The sequence below is a fragment of the Plecotus auritus genome, assembly GCF_963455305.1.
Source record: "Plecotus auritus genome assembly, chromosome: 7".
Taxonomy (NCBI): Eukaryota; Metazoa; Chordata; class Mammalia; order Chiroptera; family Vespertilionidae; genus Plecotus; species Plecotus auritus.
In genome coordinates this window covers 1,219,529-1,225,528 of record NC_137774.1, presented here as the reverse complement: position 1 = coordinate 1,225,528, position 6,000 = coordinate 1,219,529, and positions in this window count along the sequence as shown.

Sequence of the window (6,000 nt, the reverse complement as noted above, 5' to 3'; positions counted from 1 at the left end):
GGACGGTGGTGCCAGGCCCGGGAGGGGCTTGCGGGGGGAGTGTGGGCGCGGGGGGGGGGCGGGTGACGGTGGTGCAACAGGGATGTCTGGATACCACTGGACAGGCACCTCGAGTGATGTTTAAAAACACTGTTTTGTTATGTATATTTACCAGATTTAAATATATATATGTATTTTAATTTATCTCAGAGAGGAGAGATGGAAGGATCGATGAGAGAGGATCATGGGTCGGCTGCCTCCTGCACGCCCCCCACTGGGGACCGAGCCGCAACCTGGACATGTGCCCCGACCGGGAATCGACCTCCTGGTTCCTTAGGTCCACACGCAACCCCTGAGCCGCGCCGGCCGGGCTCTGCCTCAGTCTTTTGGGTTTTAATGCTGAACTGTAAACCAAAACAAACCCCGGTCCTTCCCCCTGAGCGCCATGGTGCCCCTGCGAGGGCCCGGTGCCATGTCGGGCGCGTTGGGGCCGGCCTTGCCTGCGCGGCTGCAACCGTCCAGGAGGGAGCATGCAGAGGGGTCCTGCCCACGGCCCCTCCTCCTGCCCCGGTGCCCACAGGACCTCAGTCCCTGTCCCGAATGGCACAGGTGCCCATCCCCGAGGAGCCCGCACCGGCTCGCCATCCAGGTGGCCCCCTGGAGAGGCCACCGACAGGACAGACAGACAGACGCCCTGCCCCGCCCGCCTGCCTTCCAGACGGCAGCGAGCCACAGACACATGCAGGGCGCATGGCAAATGTGCCGGTGGTGGTGAGGGCCAGGGAGGGAGGACCGGCAGGGCGAGGGGACCGGGACAGTGGGGGGAGGGGGGCTTCTGGAATTGTGACGTCAGCGGGACCAGCAGCGCGAGCAGGAAGCGCTGGGCAGGGAGGAGCAGGTGCCCGGAGAGAGGGGTGCGGCCAGGGAGGTCCCGGAGGAGCAGAGGCCACCGTCCTGGCTGCCGAAGGGCGGGGGCTGTGGCGTGACCCGTGCTCAGCGCGGTGAAGGCTCAGACCCGGAACCCTCGGGTGATGGTGGGAAGCGGGTCTGTCCTGCGTGAAACTGGGCGCCGGGAGGTTTGGAGCCCCAGGCGGTTCCTCACACGCGTGACGCTTTCAGAGAATCGCTTTGCAAATTGCCTCCCAGCCCTGTGCCAGGTCAACCTCTCACCTCGGGTGTCACCTGGCCTTCTCCCCGCCCCCAGGTGAGAGCCCCGAGGCGCAGGGAGGTTAGGTAGCTGCCAGGGCGCAGAGCTGAGCTGCACCCGGTGGGGCGGGGCTCACCGCAGGGCCCGGTGGGTGCGAGCCGCTGAGTGCTCTCCTGCGTGCTGGGCGGCGGGGGCAGGGTGGGCGGTGACAAGGCCCCCTGTGGCCCAGATCCATTGCCTTTGGGATGTAACCAAGGGCGTGGGGGCACGGTGGACGGGGGGCCCGCGGGCACAGCCTTTGAGGTGACCTGGGCCCGAGGTCGGGGCTCTGACCTTGGCTGTGTTGCTATCAACCTTGGACGGTTTTAGGTCCCGCGGCGGCCAGCTTCGGGGGCGGGTTTCCGAGGCTGCCCGGAGCCCCCTCGCCTCCCGTAGTGAAGACCTCGAACCCGGGGGGGGGGGGAGCAGTGTGACAGCTGCAGGCTTTTTATTGTTATTACTAGAGGCCTGGTGCACGGAGTGTGTGCACGGGTGGGTCCCTAGGCCTGGCCCGATCAGAGCCGATCTGTGGGGTGACTGGCAGGGTGATGGGGGGGATGGGCCGCTGGCACCCGCCTTGGCTGGCCTGGGGCCTGCGGGCTGGGGGCAGCTCCAGTGTTGAGCGTCTGCCCCTGGTGGTCAGTGTGCATCATAGCGACCGGTCGTTCCACCATTTGGTTGATTTGCATATTAGGCTTTTATTATATAGGATTATATAGGGTTATATAGGGTCATATAGGGCTATATAGGGTTATATAGGGCTATATAGGGCTGTGTATGGCTATATAGGGTTATATAGGGCTGTGTATGGCTATATAGGGTTATATAGGGCTATATATGGCTATATAGGGTTATATAGAGCTATATAGGGTTGTATAGGGTTATATAGGGTTCTATAGGATTATTTCAATTCCATCCCATCAGCCTGCGGCTTCTATCAAGCTGGTCCTCAGCTGCCAGGAAAGCCCTGCTTGGGGGTGGGGCGCGCGGCTCAGGGGATTGCTGCTCCCTGGGGGTTGGGGGGACCTTTCCTCGGGGGAGCAGGGGGGACCGTCCCTCGGGGGAGCAGGGGGGACCGTCCCTCGGGGGAGCAGGGGGGACCTTACCTCGGGGGAGCAGGGGGGACCTTACCTCGGGGGAGCAGGGGGGACCTTACCTCGGGGGAGCAGGGGGGACTGTCCCTCGGGGGGCGCTGCAGAAGGGACAGCCAGACTCCAAGGAGAGGGCCGGGCTCCCCGCTCACCCCAGCGCCCCCCCACTTTTCGGAGTGGGACTGGAAGATGCTAGAAATGAGACCACACTCCGAACAGGTGGCCGGGGAGACAGCAAGAGGAGAAACCGGGCCCTCGCGGTTCCTCAGGGCGAGGAAGCACCAGCCGGGGGGCCAGCCTGTGGGAAGGACCAGGCTCAGACTCGCTGCTGGCGCCCCCCTCCTTTAAAACGCGGAGAAGAGCGCGGGAGGGAGACGGAGCGGGGGTGGGGGGGGGATGATGACCCGCACGTCGGGAAAGGGTCCCAGAACGGCCCTGGCATATCTCCCGCTGGTGCTCGCTGGGTCGGGCCACATGGCACAGGCGCTGCCGCGTGGGTGGCTCAGGGCGGCCGAGCTGCCTGCGGATCCCGGGCCCCATCCATCCCGAGCCACCAGGCCCAGCCCGCGACAGGCCAGCCAGACGCTGCTCTCCCCGGCAGCTGGCGGCTCCCGACAGCCACCCGCCCTCCGCGCGCGGGAACATTAATCTCCGAGGGAGAGATGGAAATGTCTGTCCTGCCCTGATGTCGCTCTGTGCCAGCCGAGAGCTGTACGCGGGCATCTGTCCTGCAGCCCCACCTCACCCCCAGCCCCCGGCCTCACCCCCAGCCCCGCACCTCACCCCCAGCCCCAGCCTCACCCCCAGCCCCCGGCCTCACCCCCAGCCCCGGCCTCACCCCCAGCCCCCGGCCTCACCCCCAGCCCCGGCCTCACCCCCAGCCCCCGGCCTCACCCCCAGCCCCGGCCTCACCCACAGCCCCCGGCCTCACCCCCAGCCCCGGCCTCACCCACAGCCCCCGGCCTCACCCCCAGCCCCGTGCCTCACCCCCAGCCCCGTGCCTCACCCCCAGCCCCGTGCTTCACCCCCAGCCCTGGTCTGGCCGTGCGCCAGCCTTCGGTTCCAAGGAGGACGTGACTGGCGGGCCCCTGGGTGCCTGTCCCGTCCCCCCAGAGAGCTGTCTATCAAAACGAAAATGGGGCCGAGCCGCGTGGCTCAGTGGTTGAGCATCGACCTTTGAACCCAGAGGTCACGGTTCGACTCCCGGTCGGGCCTTGTTCGTGGAGCGGGGGTGGGGTGGGGGGCTCGGCTCTGGCGGTGTGTGAGTCACTGCGGTCGCCTTCAGGGAGGGCACGGGCGCTGGCATCGGCTCGCTCCATCCTCACGGCGTCTCTACGGAACAGAAACGACCCGTTTCCCTATTTTCCTCATGAAATTGGGGCCTCGGGGCTGTCAGCACCTCTCCCGGTCCCCAGACACGAAACCCCAGAGCGGAGCATTCGACTCTCGGTCTGTGTACCCCTGACCGTCTCCAGAGGCTCAGTGGGTAGTTCTGGGGGAAGGTGAGGGGCACGGGGACCCGCTGCGGCTCCTGTGGGCTCCAGGGCCCCGCCCGGCCCAGCCCGGCCCAGCCCAGCGGGGCACCAATTGTTCTGACTCAATTTCCTGGCAAAACAGACGCAAAGCAGGAGCTTTAAAGGAGGTGGCTGGGAGGGTTACAGGAGTTAATTCTCAGGAAGGGAGCTGGGCTCCCCCAGACACGGCCGCCGGGATTGGGTAGGTTCCTTACAGGAGAGTCTCTCGGCCCCATCAGAGGCGGAGGCGAGGCCGGGTCAGCAGGCGCCCCCTGGCCCGGTGCCGGCTGAGCCCTGAGTTTGATGGGGGGATGTGGATGTTACATCAAATAAACAGGAGCTTAAGGGACGTTGAAGAGAGACCGCCGGCCCCCTAATTTGTATTTTCGTGGAGTAGAATCAGATCGCGGGCAAGCCCACCGAAACAAGAGGTGTGAACTGGGTTTGCAGCTTTGTGACGGGACAGCCCATCTCCTCAGCGCCGTCTCTCCCTTAAAAGCTGCGCTGGTGTCCTGCCCGCTTTCGAGACGCTGTCTGGGGGATTCTACGTCCGGTCCTGGGGCGGGAGGAGACCTCCCGCGAACGGAACTGGTCCCTTCTCCACGGGGAAGCCGGCCCCGCCGGGGGTCTGAGGTCTGACCCAGGGAGGGCCTGAGCTGGTGCCCCAGACCCCGACGGAGCGGCCAGGGCACCCTGGGGCCTCATCTTTCTTTCTTTCTTTTTTTAAATATATTTTATTGATTTTTCACAGAGAGGAAGGGAGAGGGATAGAGAGTTAGAAACATCGATGAGAGAGAAACATCGATCAGCTGCCTCCTGCACACCCCCTACTGGGGATGTGCCCGCAACCAAGGTACATGCCCTTGACCGGAATCGAACCGGGACCCTTCAGTCCGCAGGCCGACGCTCTATCCACGGAGCCAAACCGGTTAGGGCCCGGGGCCTCATCTTCCTCCAAAGTCCAGGCACCCGACAACCCCTTCACTGCCCCGCCACAAACCGCCCCCCCGAGTGGGGAGGAAGGGCGGGGTGAGGCCCTGCTGTTAAGGACCCCCGGTCCCCTCTTTGTGCGCCCTCCTCGGCGCTGTCCGCTGTCCGTGGCCGGCTCCTTCAGGCCGAGGCTACGCCGGGACGCTCAGCTCTGAAGGGGGAGGTTGGCCCCCAGGCGACTCAGGCCTCACCCCTTTCTCAGGCCTCACCCCTTTCTCAGGCCTCACCCCTTTCTAGAACGCAGTCACACTGTCTGCTCATCAAAACCGCCGGCGTGTCAGCAAAGCATGGCCCGCGGGGCGGGGGCTGGGGCTCGCTGAACACAGGGAGCCGCTCAGACGGGAGCAAAGGGCTCGCGTCTGCCTTGGGCTGTTGAAGCGAAGCAGAGATTTCTCTGGAAGGCCCGGAAGCTGGCCGGGATCCCGAGTGGGGAACAGCTCAGTGAAACACTGGCTTTGCTCACACCCCCCGACCTCGGCTTGCTCCCCGTTCTTGAGGACAAAACACATTCCCGGCCCTGGATGGACTGATGCTGGAGGAGGGAGGCAGGGGCCCTTCTGCGGGCCGAGCGCCCCCGGCTGCGGTGGCCCGGGTCTGAGGAGCGTAGGTCCCGCAAGGTGGCCACGCACGCTCGTAGGCGTGGAAGCCCAGGCCTCCTGCGTCCCCCCGGGCAGCGCTGCGGGCCTCCGCTCAGCCCGCTGCCCACGCCCACTGCCCGGGACGTGCCCCTGACTTAGACATCGGCTTGTCTGACCAGCACGCTCCGGCTGGTGTGTGCATTCTCCGCGCCCTTTGCTAGGCAGGGTTGGCAAAGCAGGTTTCCAGGTGTTTGTGTGGAAAACAACAGTCATCAATCCGCAGTAACGCAGGGATCAAGTCTGTGTCCTTGTTGTTGTTGTTAATCCTCAACCAAGGGTATTTTTCCGTTGGTTTTTAGAGAGAGCGGATGGAGGGGAGACACAGAGAGAGAAACATCGATGTGAGAGAGACACATCCATTGGTTGCCTCCTGCACACGCCCTGACCAGGACCGGGATCGAGCCTGCCGTGGAGGTACATGCCCTTGACCGGAATCCACCCCGGGACCCTTCCATCCTCGGGCCGACGCTCTGTCCACTGAGCAACACCGGCCAGGGCTAACCTCTGTGCCTTGCGTGCTCACAGCTGGACCCTGCTTTGGCCCACCCACGGATCTCGCCAAGGAGCCCCAGGGGTCCTGGGGCTGCCCTCCCTGCTAGACC